At 41.7% G+C, this 22,246-nt stretch overlaps 1 protein-coding gene across 1 annotated transcript in view; it reads right to left on the bottom strand.

Annotated features, from left to right (window-relative positions):
- The window catches only part of tsnare1 (T-SNARE Domain Containing 1), a 143,475-nt gene extending 137,284 nt beyond the window's left edge, over positions 1-6,191 (bottom strand). The window contains exon 1 of the mRNA XM_036943565.1: positions 6,070-6,191. The gene's annotated coding sequence lies outside the window, so the exon portion shown is untranslated. The remainder of the gene's footprint in view (positions 1-6,069) is intronic.
- Positions 6,192-22,246: the final 16,055 nt, after the last annotated feature.

Here is a 22,246-nt window from a genome sequence, read left to right as displayed (position 1 = left end):
GATATAAATAACGAAGTGCGTGCCCTCACTGGAATGAGTTTCAAACACTACAGCCAAAATGGGAGCCACTTACAAAAACTACAAATTCTAGCTCATTTTTCAAAAAACAAACCTGAAACTCTTTCTAAAGACTGTTGACATCTAGTGGAAGCCCTAGGAACTGCAATTTGGGAGGTATTCCTTTTATATTCCCATTGCCAGCCATTGTAATCAGTGGTGAGCTGGAAAAAGTTTTCTGAATGGATTGTCCTCTGGTTTTTCGCTTGCCATATCAGTTATGTTATACTCACAGACATTATTTTAACAGTTGTGGAAACTTTAGAAACTTTTCTATCCAACACTACCAATTATATGCATATCGAAGCTTCTGGGCCTGAGTAGCAGGCAGTTTACTTTGGGCACTTCATTCATCCAAACTTCCGAATACTGCCCCCTATCCCGAAGAAGTTTTAACATGCCTGACAAAATTGAGAAGATAAGGCTGCATTTCCAGTGGTAGTTACATGAACAGTCCACAATGAGTGCTGCACTACAGAGGTGGACTGACAGAGAGAGGTGGGGATGAGTCATCTATAGGATGCACCGAGAGAGAGAGAGAGAGAGAGAGAGAGAGAGAGAGAGAGAGCGAGAGAGAGAGAGAGAGAGAATGGTTCAAACTTAGAGAAAGTGATAAAAAAAACATATTGTTCTATTTTGTTTTCAATAAGTAATTTGGTAGAGCAGATATAGAGTATTATTATGTGTAGTAATGTGGCAGAGTAAACAAAGTATTATTATGTGTGGTGATGTGTCAGAGTAAATATACAATATTGTTATGTGTAGTAATGTGGTAGAGTAAGAGCTGTGGATTAGTGAGGAATGGGGGCCAAGGTCAGGTCAGAGTAAGGGAGAAGGAACAGTTTATTACTCACATCACTTAACGTCCTGCCTAGCAATGAAGATGTAATGTTTCGAGGGAAGGAGGAGACTTCACCTAAATTGGCCAAACTGAGCAATGGAGGGAGAAGGGCCTTGATAAGAGATGTGACCAAGAACCCTATGGTCACTTTGACAGAGCTCCAGAGTTCTTCTGTTTAGAAGGGAGAACCTTCCAGAAGGACAACCATCTCTGCAGAACCACCAATCAGGCCTTTATGGTAAGGTGGCCAGACTAGTCAGGATTGAGGCAAAGATGAATGGAGCAAAGTAGAGAGAGATCCTTGATGAAAACCTGCTCCAGAGCGCTCAGGACCTCCGACTGGGGGGCGAAGGTTCACCTTCCAACAAGATAATGAGCCTCTGAATGTCCATGAGTAGCCAAGCCAGAGCCCAGACTTGAACCCATTTGAACATCCCTGGAGAGACCTGGAATTAGCTGTGCAGCAACATTCCCCATACAACCTGACAGAGCTTGAGAGGATCTGCAGAGAAGAATGGGAGAAATTCCCCAAATAGAAGTATGCTAAGCTTGTAGTGTCTTACCCAAGAAGACTCAAGGTTGTAATCACTGCCAAATGTGCTGAAAACAAAGTACTGAGTAAAGGGTCTGAATATGTATGCTGTATTCAACATAAGTAACATTACAAAATGTTACAGTGCCTTGCAAAAGTATTCGGCCCCCTTGAACTTTGCGACCTTTTGCCACATTTCAGGCTTCAAACATAAAGATATAAAACTGTATTTTTTTGTGAAGAATCAACAACAAGTGGGACACAATCATGAAGTGGAACGACTTTTATTGGATATTTCAAACTTTTTTAACAAATCAAAAACTGAAAAATTGGGCGTGCAAAATTATTCAGCCCCCTTAAGTTAATACTTTGTAGCGCCACCTTTTGCTGCGATTACAGCTGTAAGTCGCTTGGGGTATGTCTCTATCAGTTTTGCACATCGAGAGACTGACATTTTTTCCCATTCCTCCTTGCAAAACAGCTCGAGCTCAGTGAGGTTGGATGGAGAGCATTTGTGAACAGCAGTTTTCAGTTCTTTCCACAGATTCTCGATTGGATTCAGGTCTGGACTTTGACTTGGCCATTCTAACACCTGGATATGTTTATTTTTGAACCATTCCATTGTAGATTTTGCTTTATGTTTTGGATCATTGTCTTGTTGGAAGACACATCTCCGTCCCAGTCTCAGGTCTTTTGCAGACTCCATCAGGTTTTCTTCCAGAATGGTCCTTTATTTGGCTCCATCCATCTTCCCATCAATTTTAACCATCTTCCCTGTCCCTGCTGAAGAAAAGCAGGCCCAAACCATGATGCTGCCACCACCATGTTTGACAGTGGGGATGGTGTGTTCAGTGTGATGAGCTGTATTGCTTTTACGCCAAACATAACGTTTTGCATTGTTGCCAAAAATTTTGGTTTCATCTGACCAGAGCACCTTCTTCCACATGTTTGGTGTGTCTCCCAGGTGGCTTGTGGCAAACTTTAAACGACACTTTTTATGGATATCTTTAATAAATGGCTTTCTTCTTGCCACTCTTCCATAAAGGCCAGATTTGTGCAATATACGACTGATTGTTGTCCTATGGACAGAGTCTCCCGCCTCAGCTGTAGATCTCTGCAGTTCATCCAGAGTGATCATGGGCCTCTTGGCTGCATCTCTGATCAGTCTTCTCCTTGTATGAGGAGACATTGGATCATTCAGAGATCCTCACTGAACTTCTGGAGAGAGTTTGCTGCACTGAAAGTAAAGGGGCTGAATAATTTTGCACGCCCAATTTTTCAGTTTTTGATTTGTTAAAAAAGTTTGAAATATCCAATAAATGTCGTTCCACTTCATGATTGTTGTTGATTCTTCACAAAAAAATACAGTTTTATATCTTTGCCGGACCTCTGGCAGTCTCTATGGGGGTGCCACAGGGTTCAATTCTTGGACCGACTCTCTTCTCTGTATACATCAATGAGGTCGCTCTTGCTGCTGGTGAGTCTCTGATCCACCTCTACGCAGACGACACCATTCTGTATACTTACGGCCCTTCTTTGGACACTGTGTTAACAACCCTCCAGGCAAGCTTCAATGCCATACAACTCTCCTTCCGTGGCCTCCAATTGCTCTTAAATACAAGTAAAACTAAATGCATGCTCTTCAACCGATCGCTACCTGCACCTACCCGCCTGTCCAACATCACTACTCTGGACGGCTCTGACTTAGAATACGTGGACAACTACAAATACTTAGGTGTCTGGTTAGACTGTAAACTCTCCTTCCAGACCCATATCAAACATCTCCAATCCAAAGTTAAATCTAGAATTGGCTTCCTATTTCGCAACAAAGCATCCTTCACTCATGCTGCCAAACATACCCTTGTAAAACTGACCATCCTACCAATCCTCGACTTTGGCGATGTAATTTACAAAATAGCCTCCAATACCCTACTCAACAAATTGGATGCAGTCTATCACAGTGCAATCCGTTTTGTCACCAAAGCCCCATATACTACCCACCATTGCGACCTGTACGCTCTCGTTGGCTGGCCCTCGCTTCATACTCGTCGCCAAACCCACTGGCTCCATGTCATCTACAAGACCCTGCTAGGTAAAGTCCCCCCTTATCTCAGCTCGCTGGTCACCATAGCATCTCCCACCTGTAGCACACGCTCCAGCAGGTATATCTCTCTAGTCACCCCCAAAACCAATTCTTTCTTTGGCCGCCTCTCTTTCCAGTTCTCTGCTGCCAATGACTGGAACGAACTACAAAAATCTCTGAAACTGGAAACACTTATCTCCCTCACTAGCTTTAAGCACCAACTGTCAGAGCAGCTCACAGATTACTGCACCTGTACATAGCCCACCTATAATTTAGCCCTATCAACTACCTCTTTCCCAACTGTATTTAATTTATTTATTTATTTTGCTCCTTTGCACCCCATTATTTTTATTTCTACTTTGCACATTCTTCCATTGCAAAACTACCATTCCAGTGTTTTACTTGCTATATTGTATTTACCTTGCCACCATGGCCTTTTTTGCCTTTACCTCCCTTCTCACCTCATTTGCTCACATTGTATATAGACTTGTTTATACTTTATTATTGACTGTATGTTTGTTTTGCTCCATGTGTAACTCTGTGTTGTTGTGTCTGTCGAGCTGCTTTGCTTTATCTTGGCCAGGTCGCAATTGTAAATGAGAACTTGTTCTCAACTTGCCTACCTGGTTAAATAAAGGTAAAATAAATAAAATAAAATCTTTATGTTTGAAGCCTGAAATGTGGCAAAAGGTCGCAAAGTTCAAAGGGGCCGAATACTTTCGCAAGGCACTGTATATTTGTAATACGTTTTTTTTAAATACATTTGCAAAAATGTAGATTGATGAGGGGGAAAAACATAATACATTTTTGAACATTCCGAATGCACCGTATAGAGCATTATTATGTGTAGTAATGTGGCAGAGTAAATATAAAGTATTATTTTGTGTAGTAATGTGGCAGAGTAAATATAGAGTATTATTATGTGTAGTAATGTGGCAGAGTAAATATAGAGTATTATTATGTGTAGTAATGTGGCAGAGTAAATATAGAGTATTATTATGTGTAGTAATGTGGCAGAGTAAATATAAAGTATTATTATGTGTAGTAATGTGGCAGAGTAAATATAAAGTATTATTATGTGTAGTAATGTGGCAGAGTAAATATAAAGTATTATTATGTGTAGTAATGTGGCAGAGTAAATATAGAGTATTATTATGTGTAGTAATGTGGCAGAGTAAATATAAAGTATTATTATGTGTAGTAATGTGGCAGAGTAAATATAAAGTATTATTATGTGTAGTAATGTGGCAGAGTAAATATAAAGTATTATTATGTGTAGTAATGTGGCAGAGTAAATATAGAGTATTATTATGTGTAGTAATGTGGCAGAGTAAATATAAAGTATTATTATGTGTAGTAATGTGGCAGAGTAAATATAGAGTATTATTATGTGTAGTAATGTGGCAGAGTAAATATAAAGTATTATTATGTGTAGTAATGTGGCAGAGTAAATATAGAGTATTATTATGTGTAGTAATGTGGCAGAGTAAATATAGAGTATTATTATGTGTAGTAATGTGGCAGAGTAAATATAAAGTATTATTTTGTGTAGTAATGTGGCAGAGTAAATATAGAGTATTATTATGTGTAGTAATGTGGCAGAGTAAATATAGAGTATTATTATGTGTAGTAATGTGGCAGAGTAAATATAAAGTATTATTATGTGTAGTAATGTGGCAGAGTAAATATAGAGTATTATTATGTGTAGTAATGTGGCAGAGTAAATATAAAGTATTATTATGTGTAGTAATGTGGCAGAGTAAATATAAAGTATTATTATGTGTAGTAATGTGGCAGAGTAAATATAAAGTATTATTATGTGTAATAATTTGATAAAAACGTAACAAAACCTGTAAACCTCATCCACGTATGACTTGCCACTTCTATGACAACTCAAAGCACATCAGTAGCAGGGGAAAGAGCTGATTGGGCAGTCGCAAACTATGTGCAAATTAATTGGCTGAGAGATGGATAAACAGAGAGAATCAAGCATTGCAGATTGGCTGCCTGCCTGTAGCGGAAGCCGGCAGCATGCAAGCTGAGTGTTCTCATTCAGAGAGCTGAGGGTGGTTTAACAACACACAGAGATAGAGTGATAAACAGCATATACTGTACATCCAACAATCTATCTATTTTGCTATTCCTATATGTATCACGCCATCTCCCGCCCTCCATCTATGCAACCAGCATCAGATGTTATATTGACAGACACACACACACACACACACACACACACACACACACACACACACACACACACACACACACACACACACACACACACACACACACACACACACACACACACACACACACACAGGCTAGACACATAGCATACTAACAAACTACAATAAATCTCAGTTCTTCCTGGTTCTGCTTCCTGGATGCAGCAACGGAAGAGCATCCTTAATGGCTTCCTCCCTTCCCCCTCGTCCCTGCCTCCTCCTCATTCCCCCCTCTCTCTCTCCTTCCACTCCCTTTGTCTCTGACTGCAGCATTATTCAGATAACAAGAGAAAACAGCATGAAAAAGAGGGATGGATTTCCCACACATTACCTTCCTCTGGAAAGAGAGGGAGAGTTAGTGGTGTGCTCTGAGATTCAGCTCCAATTTAGCAGCAGCTTCCAGACAGCTACGGCTTAAACATCACATGACATTCCGCCTGCTCCTGCAGCACTGTCATATGACAGCGTAGGCAGGGGAAATGCACTCTGGGATATGCAGTACAGAGGGGCAAATTGACTGCGGAAATCAAGGAACAATAGCAATTGCAGAGATATAAATGAAAACATTTCAAATGAAACAAAGTGGATTCATTGTTCTTAATGCTTCTTGATATGGGTCATCTATGTCTGTCATTTGTGTAATATACATTTTGCATGCGGAAATAGAAATGGACTACATTTTTTAAATCTATTACTGGAAACACGTGGTTATGTTGTGTTCTTCTATTCTTCCCAGTGAATTGTTTCATATCTGGAATATATCCTGTGAGTTCAATGGTGTTGTGTTCCACTTAATGCTGTTAGAGCAAGGAGAGTCTGCAGAGAGAAAGAGAGAGCGAAACAGAGATACAGAAAGAGAGGGATACAGAAAGGGAGAGATTCACAGAGAGAAAGTGCACGAGAGAAAGAGAGAGAGAGAGAGAGAGAGAGAGAGAGAGAGGAATCTGTAAACTGGAGCTGTATCTGACCTCAGTGAGGTGAGTGTATAGTGGGCCAGTCACAGCCAGTGAATGACAGAGAGGTAAGGTAGTGTGAAGGAGAGATGAATATTACATTAACCTGGGTGAAACAGGGTAAACCAGAATCTCCTGGGACCAGAGGTGACAACAGTCCTCATGGAGAGGCAGCACAGTCTCCTCCATAGCAATAGGATTACTTGTTGGACCCGAGTCCACCCATCATGGCACATTGACTTGAATGGGAATGCCCATTCTAGTAATTTTGTTTCTATGGTCTTCACATTGGACTAGTATATTAGCTAGTAGATGAGTTCTGTGCAACAACTGCTATGGTGAGATGTTACTGTAAAAGCCTAGGTGACAAACTGGGATCTCCAGGGGAAGAATGCCCTAACTAACATTGGCAAAATATCACTCCTTCCTGCCTCTCTCTCTCTCTCTCTCTCTCTCTCTCTCTCTCTCTCTCTCTCTCTCTCTCTCTCCCCCTTCTCTGTCGACCTTCACACCCTCACACTGGGTGTTTATGGCAGCCACAGCCACGGAGGGACGGAGGGATAGGACTACTGCCCAAGTCTGTTCTCTTGGACGGTCAGTATTTCAGAAGCTTTTAGATGTGTTCTACATTCTCTGCTTCTTTTCTCTTTCAGTCATGCATGTCATCTCTCATTCATGCAAGTCATCTCTCAGTCATGCATGTCATCTCTTTCAGTCATGAATGTCATCTCTCTGTCATGCATGTCATCTCTCAGTCATGCATGTCATCTCTCTGTCATGCATGTCATCTCTCTCAGTCATGCATGTCATCTCTTTATCATGCATGTCATCTCTCTCAGTCATGCAAGTCATCTCTCAGTCATGCATGTCATCTCTTTCAGTCATGCATGTCATCTCTCAGTCATGCATGTCATCTCTTTCATTCATGCAAGTCATCTCTCAGTCATGCATGTCATCTCTCAGTCATGCATGTCATCTCTAAGTCATGCATGTCATCTCTCTGTCATGCATGTCATCTCTCAGTCATGCATGTCATCTCTTTCAGTCATGCATGTCATATCATTCAGTCATGCATGTCATCTCTTTCAGTCATGCAAGTCATCTCTCAGTCATGCATGTCATCTCTCTCAGTCATGCAAGTCATCTCTCAGTCATGCATGTCATCTCTCTCAGTCATGCAAGTCATCTCTCAGTCATGCATGTCATCTCTTTCAGTCATGCAAGTCATCTCTCAGTCATGCAAGTCATCTCTCAGTCATGCATGTTATCTCTTTCAGTCATACATGTCATCTCTTTCAGTCATGCATGTCATCTCTCTCAGTCATGCATGTCATCTCTTTCAGTCATGCATGTCATCTCTTTCAGTCATACATGTCATCTCTCAGTCATGCATGTCATCTCTCTGTAATGCATGTCGTCTCTTTCAGTCATACATGTAATCTCTTTCAGTCATGCATGTCAAGTGTACAATCTAATATTACGATATCTGCTAAACTGTTACTGTTTACCTAAATCCAGCACTATTATCTCTTTCATTTTGATATGATATTGTATCTTGAAGTACAGTCTTATGTAAAGCACAATCATCTTACTGTTGTCTGTGTTTTGTCTGATTGTTTGTACCACAGACTTAAGCAGAAATATAGAATCTCTATAACTGGTACACAGTACCATCTGTGGTTTCCATTTCAGACTGACATGTCTGGCATCGTCCATAGTTCTGTGGCAGGTTTTGGGCCATGTGTGTCTCCTCTGAGTATAAGACTGCTGGCCAGAGATAGGGAGGGAGGGAGAGTTGTAGTGAAACAAGAGAAATGCAGTAACAAGAACACAGTTGCCTCCATCAGTAACATTAGTTAGTTAGTTGTAACATTTTTGGAGGGGGGGTGTAACATTTTAGCAACAGACTTTTTGTTCTATAGTAGTTAGTTAGTTGATTGACTGCTCAGAAATGAGACTGTGTTACTATCTGTATGTAGTTCCAAACGCAACTGATTAAAACTGTTATAACTGCTGCTCAAAACTGTTAGCGGTATGTTAAATTTCAACTGTTAACATTATGGACGACGAATTCATCAAGAAGAATAAATGAAATGTAGATGTAGACAACAGAACAATGATACGTGGAAGGTTGTACGGATAAAAGCAGATCAAGTTGTACTAATAAATACAGATATTTACAGCGACAACATTAGTTGATTTAGCTGACTCCTGCATCGTAACTCCCAATCACCCTCTACCTCTCAGACAGGGCTTGACGGTTAGACTGAGCCAATCACATCCCCAGCTAGCCTGGCATCGAAGTTGGTTGAACTCAAACTGGAACTTTTCTCCACTCCTTCAATGTGGACCTCATCCACTCCACAACTCGTTTGTTGTAATTAATTTTTGAAAGAATGTTTCTGTTAAAACCAGGGAATACTGTAAGCTTTCTACCTGGTTGGGTTTTGAACAGCTCTGCCTCCATGACAACCTCCACACGGGCTAGAATGTCCACGTTCTGGCGAGCAGTATGATTGATACCACTTGAGTTTGATGTCTCTAACTCAGCATCTGTGGTGTCCATCAAGTCCTTGAGAACACAAATGGACTTGCTAAACCTGTCTGCTGCTTGCTCAGTCATGTTAGGACCCAGGCCCTTCAGAAAAGACTTCAAGAAGCTGTTGAGGTGTTCCAGGAGTAAGTCAAGGGTTATTCTATCCCCTCCCTTTCCAAAACCTGTTCCAGCTAAGACTGTGTGCCAGCCGAGGGGAAAGAGTGGCAATGACTTGCAAGGTCAGTAGAATGGTTCTGTAGGCATATTGGCTATGACCATAGGCCTTGTAGAACAACAGAGCTACAGTGTATAACTTCAACATCTCACCATCTCCCTCCTTCACTGCATCCTGCATATTGGACAGGAAGAAGCCGAAGATGAGTATTGCACGTATGTTGTTTTTGTTGTCCCCCTCACTAGACCAGGGTGTATTCATTATTCCAATAGAAACTCTCATTTGCGTTTTTTTATTTAGAGTAAATGGTTTCTGTTGCAAAACGTTTCGCAACCGACTAAACATTTTGCAACAGAATCGGCGTAATAATTACACCTCTGGTTGCAATTGGCACTGAATCTATTATCAAGGCATAATGTTTTTTCTTATGGTTCTGCCTTGCTTTGATGTATGTGTCAACATTTCTGCCACCTGGCACACGGCATGGGAGAATCTCCCTCTGTAGAGGTTGGCCCCTGGACGTATTTCTGACTCTGAGAACATTGGTTACAATGTTAGCGATATCATCAAACATGAAGAATCTGTCCATAATTTGTGACACAGAGACATGCAGCCAGCTCCTCTTCACTTCAGGTGAATCACTACTAACGTGGTCAGGAATTAAACAGTTTGAGACATCTGTTGAGAACAATTGAAAAAAAAAGTGTAATAACAACAACGATATATACATATTTGTTCATGCAATAAACATTACAATAGAGCTATGGTATTTCAACCACATAAGACAAGTAGATAATTACATGGTAAACTATTTGTAATGGTGTCATCTCATTGTATTCTGGAATAAGAATAAGAATAAGAAGCTTCAATGCCATACAACTCTCCTTCCGTGGCCTCCAATTGCTCTTAAATACAAGTAAAACTAAATGCATGCTCTTCAACCGATCGCTACCTGCACCTACCCGCCTGTCCAACATCACTACTCTGGACGGCTCTGACTTAGAATACGTGGACAACTACAAATACTTAGGTGTCTGGTTAGACTGTAAACTCTCCTTCCAGACCCATATCAAACATCTCCAATCCAAAGTTAAATCTAGAATTGGCTTCCTATTTCGCAACAAAGCATCCTTCACTCATGCTGCCAAACATACCCTTGTAAAACTGACCATCCTACCAATCCTCGACTTTGGCGATGTAATTTACAAAATAGCCTCCAATACCCTACTCAACAAATTGGATGCAGTCTATCACAGTGCAATCCGTTTTGTCACCAAAGCCCCATATACTACCCACCATTGCGACCTGTACGCTCTCGTTGGCTGGCCCTCGCTTCATACTCGTCGCCAAACCCACTGGCTCCATGTCATCTACAAGACCCTGCTAGGTAAAGTCCCCCCTTATCTCAGCTCGCTGGTCACCATAGCATCTCCCACCTGTAGCACACGCTCCAGCAGGTATATCTCTCTAGTCACCCCCAAAACCAATTCTTTCTTTGGCCGCCTCTCTTTCCAGTTCTCTGCTGCCAATGACTGGAACGAACTACAAAAATCTCTGAAACTGGAAACACTTATCTCCCTCACTAGCTTTAAGCACCAACTGTCAGAGCAGCTCACAGATTACTGCACCTGTACATAGCCCACCTATAATTTAGCCCTATCAACTACCTCTTTCCCAACTGTATTTAATTTATTTATTTATTTTGCTCCTTTGCACCCCATTATTTTTATTTCTACTTTGCACATTCTTCCATTGCAAAACTACCATTCCAGTGTTTTATTTGCTATATTGTATTTACCTTGCCACCAAGGCCTTTTTTGCCTTTACCTCCCTTCTCACCTCATTTGCTCACATTGTATATAGACTTGTTTATACTTTATTATTGACTGTATGTTTGTTTTACTCCATGTGTAACTCTGTGTTGTTGTATCTGTCGAACTGCTTTGCTTTATCTTGGCCAGGTCGCAATTGTAAATGAGAACTTGTTCTCAACTTGCCTACCTGGTTAAATAAAGGTAAAATAAAAAAAAATAAAAAAAAGAATAAGATCTCAGACATGTTGAACATCAAGCATTTCAAATGTACTTATGCACTACTAGTTAGCCAGTTAGCTAGTTAGCTAGGAGTCCAATTAATGTTCAAGATAGCAAAGACTCATTTAATATCAAATTATGTAGTTATACACCGAGCATACAAAACATTATTAAGGACACTTGTCATGTCAATCCCGAATAACAAAACCGACAAGTGTTCAGTAATATGTACTTATTGATTATTGTAATTTTCCTTGTTTTGAGGGTCAAGCATGTGCCAGACCTTTAATGATTTTTCTGATGATGATGATGCCTGTGTGGAGTGAATATTGACCATGTTCACTGACTACACCATATCCTCAGTCTAGAGCTGTGTCCATCCTGACCTGAAACCGTCCTCAGACCCAGAGATTCAGGCCAGGACCAGAGTCATTATGACACATTATTGAACTGGGCAACATTCCAGAATACATTTCTGGGTTAGAACACCTATCCAATTGTATCAGAATCATATTTCCAGACCCTTTATGACTTAATAAGCCCGAATCAGCGGAAGTAAAGTAAAGAAGACCCATCCATCACAATGTGAATCAGAATGTCTGAGATGACCTCACTAGTTTACAGTCCAGACATCTCTTTGTCCGAGCTGGCTGGGTCTTGGGCTGATGAAGGGCAGAATCGCCTGCTGGGACAAGGACAGATAATAGTAGTTAGTATAAAGACAGCTAATATTCAGTGACCAGAGTCATTGGGGACAGTGGACAGTCTGATCCTATTATGTCAAGCTCAATGACAGATCATTGTTGAAATACTTATCTTCTTGTTTGTCTCTTGTCGGTTTGAGTGTGTGTGTAAAATATGGACTCCTATACTGTATATACACTGTGTATAGACTGACCAGGTGAATCCAGGTGAAAGCTATGATCCCTTAATGATATAATTTGTTAAATCCACTTCAATCAGTGCAAATGAAGGGGAGGAGACAGGTTAACAAAGGATTTTTAAGCATTGAGACAATTGGTACATGGATTGTTTTTGTGTGCCATTCAGAGGGTGAATGGGCAATATACAATATTTAAGTGTCTTTGAACAGGGTATGGTAGTGCCAGGAGCACCAGTTTGTGTCAAGAACTGCAACGCTGCGGGTTTTTCACTCTCAATAGTTTCCTGTGTTTATCAAGAATGGTCCACCACCCAAAGGACATCCAGCCAACTTGACACAACTGTGGGACGCATTGGAGTCAACATGGGCCAGCCTTCCTGTGGAACGCCTTTGGAGTCCATGCCCCAATGAATTGAGACTGTTCTGAGGGCAAAAGTGTGTGTGTGTGTGTGGGGGGGGGGGGGGGGGGGGGGGGGCAACTCAATATTAGGAAGTTGATCCTTGTGTTTGGTGAACTCAGTATTTTTATCATTTGTATGTGACACAACAATCCCCATGAGGTTCTCTCGATACTTCTCTCGATACAACATATTCCGCCACTTTTCAGCAACCAAGATGAGAAGAAGAGAAGAGTCAAAAAGATCTCCTCCCCCAAGAAAAGTCTTCAATGCAGTGATTTGCTGTTCTTTCAATGAACTTCCAGTTCTCAAGAGCAGCCATTGTTATGATGTTCAACTTCTGTGCCAAGTATAGTTGCTTCTAGTTGTCGTAATCCACTAAACCACCCCCACAGATTATCAGAGGATGCTGATTGGTCCGAACATACTGTGGACGGTAGGGAGGGGCTCAAACTGTTTGAATGTGGTAGTGGCCAGACTGTATCTATGTTGCAAAACTGAAAGTAAGCTTGCAAGATCAAGATGATTCCTACGAGGCCAGCTGGGGTCCAGTAACTGCCAGCCTAGTGGTTAAGAGTGTAAGGCCAGTAACCGAAAGGTTCAAATCCTTGAGCAGACTAGGTGAAAAGAAATCTGTCAATGTGCCTTTGAGCAAGGCACTTAATAAAGCTAGGCATGCATATATATAATCACATGTGCGTAGTGGCATAAAGTTGAGCAGAAGTGTTTTTAGGATTTCCACACATGCGGCCATTTTTGTTAGCAGAGTCTGGATTGTTTTTTGCCTTTTATAAAGGCATTTCATGCAATTCTATGCCATTTACACAATAAAATACATTAGTAGAATATTTTTTAATACCACACAAATTAGTGAAATTAGTGGCTACTCTGAGAGTGGGAAACTGAGAGCAATAATAATGGCCTGGTCTTGAACACCAACAATAGCCCAGGTCAATGAAGAGACATACATATAGTACAATGTATAGACTACAGTAGGCTACTAAATAAACTTTCCAGTGGCACTGCCTCCCCCAATGAAGAAGATGAAGCCTAGGCTACTCACCGGTGATGGCCGATGTGCTCCTGCCAATACCCTACCTCAAGATAAGCTACTTTGAAAAGCATTGCTATTCGGTCAGAATACCTCAAAAGTTTTTAAAAAACGTATTAGCTTCTTCAGATAGATTAGTCTTTTCAACAGTACACATTTGCTTTCCAAACTGTACGCTTTTCTCGCAATTGCATTTAAAAATGTCCAAAAGTCAACTGACGGCCACAACCAACCATAGATGACAGTTCAATTTAAGTCAGGACTGGCTGTCATTGCTAGTGTACCCAGGAGTTTAATAGTCAAATTGCCAGGGTTAGAGGTTCCAAAACCCTTCTATGGATTACATGTCTATGGCCACAACGCATCAAGCTGTTCTACAGTACATTCGGAAAGTATTCAGACTCCTTGACTTTTTCCCAATGGTTTAAATTGTTTTTTCATTCATCAATCTACACACAATACCCCATAACAACAAAGCAGAAACAGGTTTCTAGAAATGTTTGCAAATGTAATAAAACTGTTTGCAAAATGTTTATAAAAATCACATTTACATAAGTATTCAGATCCTTTACTCAGTAATTTGTTGAAGCACCTTTGGCCAACGATTACAGCCTTGAGTCTTCTTGGGGATGATGCTACAAGCTTGGCACACCTGTATTTGGGGAGTTTCTCCCATTCTTCTCTGCAGATCTGCACAGCTATTTTCAGGTCTCTCCAGAGATGTTCGATCGGGTTCAAGTTCGGGCTCTGGCTGGGCCACTCAAGGACATTCGGAGACTTGTCCCAAAGCCACCCCTGTGTTATTTTGGCTGTGTGCTTAGTGATATTGTCCTGTTGGAAGGTGAACCTTCACACCAGTCTGAGCGCTCCTAAGCGCTCTGGAGCAGGTTTTCATCAAGGATCTCTCTGTACTTTGCTCTATACATCTTATCCATCAATCCTGACTAGTCTCCCAGTCTCTGAAAAACATCCCCACAACATGATGCTGCAACCCACATGCTTCACCGTAGGGATGATTCCAGGTTTCCTCCAGACGTGACGCTTGGCATTCAGGTCAAAGAGTTCAATCTTGTTTTCATCAGACCAGAAAATCTTGTTTCTCACAGTCTGAGTCCTTTAGGTGCCTTTTGGGAAACTGCAAGCAGGCTGTCATGTGCCTTTTACTGAGGGGTGGCTTCCGTCTGGCCATTCTACCATAAATGCCTGATTGGTAGAGTGCTGCAGGGATGGTTGTCCTTCTGGAAGGTTCTCCAATATCCACAAAGGAAGTCTGGAGGTCTTTCAGAGTGACCATCGGGTTCTTGTTCACCTCCCTGACCTAAGGCCCTTCTCCCCCGATTGCTCAGTTTGGCTGGATGTCCAGCTTTAGGTGGTTCCAAACTTCTTCCATTTAAGAAAGATGGAGGCCACTGTGTTCTTGGGGACCTTCAATGCCGCAGAAACGTTGTCGTACCCTTGCCCAGATCTGTGCCACGACACAATCATGTCTTGGAGCTCTACGGAGAATTATTTTGACCTCATGGCCTGGTTTTTGCTCTGACATGCACTGCCAACTGTGGGACTTTATACAGTCAGGTGTGTGCCTGTCCAAATCATGTCCAATCAATTGAATTTACCACAGGTGGACTCCAATAAAGTTGTAGAAACATCTTAAGGATGATCAATGGAAACAGGATGCACCTCCGCTCAATTTTGAGTCTCATAGCAATGGGTCTGGATAAGTATATTTGTATTTTTAAAAAAATTATTTGAGGCCTCCCGGGTGGTGCAGTGGTTAAGGGTGCTGTACTGTAGCGCCAGCTGTGCCACCAGAGACTCTGGGTTCGCGCCCAGGCTCTGTCGCGACCAGGAGGTCTGTGGGGCGACGCACAATTGGCCTAGCGTCGTCCGGGTTAGGGAGGGTTTGGCCGGTAGGGATACCCTTGTCTCATTGTGCACCAGTGACTCCTGTGGCAGGCTGGGTGCAGTGCACGCTAACCAAGGTTGCCAGGTGCACAGTGTTTCCTCCGACACATTGGTGTGGCTGGCTTCCGGGTTGGATGTGTGCTGTGTTAAGAAGCAGGGCTTGGTTGGGTTGTGTTTCGGAGGACGCATGACTTTTAACCTTCGTCTCTCCCGAGCGGAAGTTGTAGACATGAGACAAGATAGTAGCTACTAACAATTGGATACCACGAAATTGGGGAGAAAAAGGGGTTAAAATTCAACAACAAAAAAATGAAAAATAATAATAATAATTAGCAAAAATGTAAAATAATTAATATTAAATAATCACTTTGTCATTATAGGGTATTGTATGTATTTAAACAATTTTAGAATAAGTCTGTAAGGTAACAAAATGTGGAAAAGTTCAAGGCGTATACTTTCCGAATGCACTGTATATTTGTACACATGATGCCAAAATTGTGGCCTGTAAGTGCTTGTGATAAAACCTAATCCATAGCTATTTTTTTAGAAGCTATTGATACTCTTTGGCTAAATGATGCTCTCTGATGTAATCTTTCAAATGTTTTTTTGTTCAGACAGGAGTAACATAATTGTTGAAAAAAATGTGTTATATAATTTTGGCAAAATTTAAAAAAAATCAGGGGCTGCTGCAGCACCTCTAGCACCCCTACTTCCCGCGGCTATGGGAAACAGTGATGAGATATGAAGAGAAACAGCATGAAACTGCCTCCAGACTGAATTATAGATGGACTCCATCTGCTGACGAGGACAAGTCTGTCAGGCCTCCTTAGTGTCTCTCCTCTCCGGGCTCTCCAGGCATGGTGATCACACTCACACATATCTACACTGGGAGACCCAGGGAACCTCTGGGACATCCGGCTGTAAACATCCTCTTGGTCAACTGTGAATGGCCACACCATACAGATGCCTGAAAGATCAGTGTTACCATCACTGTCACTACTACTGATCTAGGCTAGAACACTTTACAATGCAAGAAGATATCGGTAGCTTCCAGCTTTGTAGGCTAATTTACCTTACTAGCTGACACCTAAAGCTAACATCAATTCACTACCATAGTACTTTGTTTGTGATAATAGTCAAAACATATTGCAAAATATGCTGATTTCAAAGCTGATTCCCACCAAAAACTTTATTAATTCCCTAATTCCTTAATTTATTAAGTCACTCTCAAATCTCTCCCAAAGATGATCTATTGCCTCAGCGAACTGACTCTGCTCCAATGGGCCAGCCCCATAGAAATAGAATGAATAGAAAGGTCATCTCCACTCAAGTCAATCATGGCATAATGGGTGGACTGGCCGCCATTTTGAGTGTACCCATACAGTGCCTTGCAAAAGTATTCCCCCACCTTGTCTTTTTTCCTATTTTGCTGCATTACAACCTGTAATTTAAATATATTTTATTTGGATTTCATGTAATGGACATACACAAAATAACTTGTTTCAAATCATATGTATTCACACCCTTTGCTATGAATCCCCAAAATAAGATCCAATTACCTTCAGAAGTCACATAATTTGTTAAATAAAGTATGCCTGTGTGCAATCTAAGTGTCACATGATCTGCCTCATGATCTCAGTGTATATACTGTACATACATACACCTGTTCTGAAAGGCCCCAGAGTCTGCAACACCACTAAGCAAGGGGCACAACCAAGCAAGCGACACTATGAAGACCAAGGAGCTCTCCAAACAGGTCAGGGACAAAGTTGTGGAGATGTACAGATCAGGGTTGGGTTATAAAAAATATATCTGAAACTTTGAGCATCCCATGGAGCACCATTAAATCCATTATTGAAAGATATTATTGAAAAATTGAAAGAGTATGGTACCACAACAAACCTGCCAAGAGAGGGCCGCCCACCAAAACTCACCGATCAGGCAAGGAGGACATTATGTAGAGAGCCAACAAAGAAACCAAAGATAAAGATTGAAGGAATGATGGATGGCGCTAAATACAGGGAAATTATTGTCTTACAGAGAAGTGAGACTGGGACGGAGGTTCACCTTCCAGCAGGACAATGACCCTAAGAATACTGCTAAACAACACTTGGGGAAACATTTAAATGTCTTGGAATGGCCTAGTCAAAGGCCAGACCACAATCCAATTGAGAATCTGTGGTATGACTTACAGATTGCTGTACACCAGCGGAACCCATCCAACTTGAAGGAGCTGGATGTCACGCTCTGACCTTGGAGATCCTTATTATTCTCTATGTTTGGTTAGGTCAGGGTGTGACTCGGGTGGGAAATTCTATGTTTTCTATTTCTCTGATTGCCCCAATCAGAGGCAGCTGTCTATCGTTGTCTCTGATTGGTAGTCATACTTAGGCTGCCTGTTTTTCACCTGAGTTTGTGGGATCTTGTTTTCTGTTTAGTGTTTCTGCCTGACAGAACTGTGCGCTTTTGTTTTTATTTTTTTATTTTGTTTGAGTGTTTTTGAAATAAAGGAATAATTAACACTTTCTACGCTGCTCTTTGGTCCACTCTTCCTACCACCAACGAGAGCCATTACACTGGAGCAGTTTTGCCTTGAAGAATGGGCAAAAATCCTAGTGCCTAGATGTGCCAAGCTTATAGAAACATACCCAAAGAGACTTGTAGCTGTAATTGCTGCAAAAGGTGACTCTAGTATTGACTTTGGGGGGTGAATAGTTATGTACGCTCAAGTTTTCTGTTTTTTTGTCTTATATCTTGTTTGTTTCACCAAAAATATATATATTTTGCATCTTCAAAGTGGTAGGCATGTTGTGCAAATCAAATGATAAACCACCCCCAAAATCCATTTTAATTCTAGTTTGTAAGGCAACAAAATAAGAAACATGCCAAGAGGGGTGAAAACTTTCGCAAGCCACTGTAGCTAGGTTTAAGATATATAGGTTAAGACAAGAGGATTCTAATATCCCATATTTCTTTGTGCCACTATTTAACAAAGGGACCAGCTTCTGCATTCAGAATAACTGGGAGTGAATGGTAGCAGCACGGAAAGTTTGCCATCAAAGTGACAAACACAATCGAGTGAATTTCAAGGCTGGTCATGGCTCACATCAACATCCTCATTCCAGACACCCTGGACCCACTTCAATTTGCGTACCGCCACAACAGATCCACAGATGACGCAAACTCTATTGCACTCCACAATTCCCTCTCCCAACTGGACACCTATGTGAGAATGCTGTTCATTGACTACAGCTCAGCATTCAACACCATAATGCCCTCCAAACTCATCACTTATCTAACGACACTGGGACTGAACACCTCCCTCTGCAACTGGATCCTGGACTTCCTGATGGGCCACCCATAGGTGGTGAGGGTAGACAACAACACATCCGCCATGCTGATCCTCAACACGGGGGCCACTCAGGGGTGTATGCTTAGTACCCTCCTGTACTCCCTGTTCACCCATGACTGCATGGTCGCACACAACTCCAACACCATCATTAAGTTTTCTTACAACACGATGGTGGTAGGCCTGATCACCGACAACGATGAGACTGCTTATAATTGAAGGTCAGAGACCTGGCAGTGTGGTGACAGGATAACAATTTCTCCCCTAACGTCAGCAAGACAAAGGAGCTGATCATGGACTACAAGAGACGGAAGGTCGAGCACGCCCCATTCACATCAACGGGCTGTAGTGGAACGGTCGAGAGCTTCAAGTTCAGAGGTGTCCACATCACTAAGGATCTATCAGGTGCGTCACACACCAACACAGTTGTGAAGATGTCTCTTCCTCATCAGGAGGCTTACAAGATTTGGCATGGGCCCTCAGATCCTCAAAAGGTTCTACAGCTGCACAATTTAGAGCATCTTGACTGGATGCATCACTGCTTGGTATGGCAACTGCTTGGCATCTGACCAAACAGTTGCCATACCCCCCAGCCTTGTGAATTATGTCATTACTGGTTAAAAAGACAGCTCTCAATTTTATTAAAGAAGCTTCTTCTATGCAAATGTTGTTGATCAGTACAATAAAATAAGCCCCATTTACCTGTATTGTGGGTAGACCTATGCTACATATTCTTGATTTACCCAGTTTATCAACAGTGATTTACCTTTAAAAAAAAATATTAACTTTGTTGTTATGTAGTTAGATTGGTAAAAACAAAGTCAAATTGATTGTATGATTGAACAATTTATTCATTCATGCATAACGTTACATGACTGTCTCTGAAACATGTTGATGTAAAAAACATGAAAATGTAATGCTATTGAACTCAAAAGATGCCCAAGGATTGACCAGAGCAGTAGCTGAGTTTCTGACTGGAACAAGTCTTGTGACTTTGGCTAATAATTCCTTCCTTTGTAGTGATATGATATCATTTTGGTATTGAGTATCGTGATGGTATCGAGTATTGTGATACTAAACCTGGTATCGGTATCGAAGACAACATTTTGGTATTGTGACAACACTACACCAGACTACACAAAGAACCTGATGACCTTCAAGCACACTTTCAATTGCAAGCACGATCTGAAGTGTTGTCCATATCTCAAGTACACTACATGACCAAAGGTATGTGGACACCTGCTCGTCGAACATCTCATTCCAAAATCATGGGCATTAATATGGAGTTGGTCCCCTCCTTTGCTGATATAACAGCCTCCACTCTTCTGGGAAGGCTTTCCATTGCTGCGGTGGCTTCCATTCAGCCATAAGCAAATTTAGGTCATTGTTGGTTAATTAGGCTTGGCTCGCAGTCGGCGTTCCAATTAATCTCAAAGGTGTTTGATGGGGTTGAGGTCAGGGCTCTGTGAAGGCCAGTCAAGTTCTTCCACACCGATCTCAACAAACCAGATTTCCTTTCATTGGAAATAAGGGGCCGAGCCCAAACCATGAAAAACATCCCCAGACCATTATTCCTCCTCCAACAAACCTTACAGTTGTCACTATGCATCCCCTGCAGGTAGCGTTTTCCTGGCATCCACCAAAACTAGATTAATCTGTCATACTGCCAGATGGTGAAGCGTGATTCATCACTCCAGAGAACGTGTTTCCACTTCACCAGAGTACAATAGTGGCGAGCTTTAAATCACTCCAGCCAACACTTGGCATTGCACATGGTGATCTTAGGCTTATGTGTGGCTTCTCGGCCCTGTGAACCCATTTCATGAAGCTCCCAACAAACAATTCTTGTGATGATGTTGCTTCCAGAGGGGATTTGGAACTCGGTGGTGACAGTTACAATCGGGGACAGGCAAATTTTCACTCGTTACGTGCTTCAGCACTCGACGGTCCCTTTTCTTTGAGCTTGTGTGGCCTACCACTTCACAGCTGAGCTGTTGTTGCTCCTAGATGTTCCCACCACAGGAGGTTGGTGGCACCTTAACTGGGGAGGACGGGCTTGTGGTAATGGCTGACACAGATTTGCTGGAATGGCATCAAATACATCAAACACATTATTATGAGCTGTCCTCTCTTCAGCAGATTCCACTGGTTTCCACTTCACAATAACAGCACTTACAGTTGACCTGGGCAGCTAGCAGGGGAAAAAATGTACGAAATGACTTGTTGGAAAGGTGGCATTCTATGACAGTGCCACGTTGAAAGTCACTGAGCTCTTCAGTAGTAGCCAATCTAGTGCCAAGGTTTGTCTATAGAGACTGGATGTGTACTCAATTTTATACACCTGTCAGCAATGGATGTGGGTGAAATTGTCTAATCCACTCATTTGAAGGGGTGTCCACATACTTTTGTATATATAGTGTATCTTATCACTTTGAATTTACATGTGTTTTGTGTGCTCTAACAGTAAAGAACCTGTGACCAGGTTTTGGTGCAGATATTACATGTTGCAGATTTAACACTGTTGGAGAGGCTGTAGTGATGTACCTATTAAGCTGCTCCTACAAACAGGAACTTAAGTAATCACTCACACACACACACACACACTCACACATATATAGTACCGAGCTACATTGAAAACTGCAGTTCTTGAGGCGCGCTGAACCAAAAGAGAAATAAATGACAACGCATTACAGCGAATAGGAGTAACTCTCAGCCGACTCAGAAAGATCTTGCATTACATTGTGAATCAGAGTAAGTGCTGGTGAATCTGTGTGGCTCCTCCCACTCCATTACTGACAAAACATCAGCAGTGAAACCAGACTGATTATACTGTAGTGCAGCATGGAACAAATGTAATGCAATTCAATGGACCTGCTGCAACATTATCATCTTCATATGATAATAACCATGGGGAGTAGAAAGTGGCTGTGGTGCAGTTAAACACAGACACACACAGGTGTCATTAAATCATATATTGTAGAAATAGATATACTCATTCAACCACCAAAATGGTGCAAGTCTATTTGGCTGAAATAATTAAAACCTATAGAGACCAATGGAGACTGCGTGTGGCTTACTTCAATTGCCAGTTGCATGTACTGTAGATGTCACACCCTGATCTGTTGCACCTGTCTTAGTGATTGTCTCCACCCCCCTCCATGTGTCCCCCATCTTCCCCATTATCCCCTGTGTGTTTATACCTGTGTTCTCTGTTTGTCTGTTGCC

The sequence above is a fragment of the Oncorhynchus mykiss genome, chromosome 2, assembly GCF_013265735.2.
Source record: "Oncorhynchus mykiss isolate Arlee chromosome 2, USDA_OmykA_1.1, whole genome shotgun sequence".
Lineage (NCBI taxonomy): Eukaryota > Metazoa > Chordata > Actinopteri > Salmoniformes > Salmonidae > Oncorhynchus > Oncorhynchus mykiss.
The sequence above is the reverse complement of the archived record's forward strand: the minus strand, read 5'-3'. Positions and strand labels throughout refer to the sequence as shown.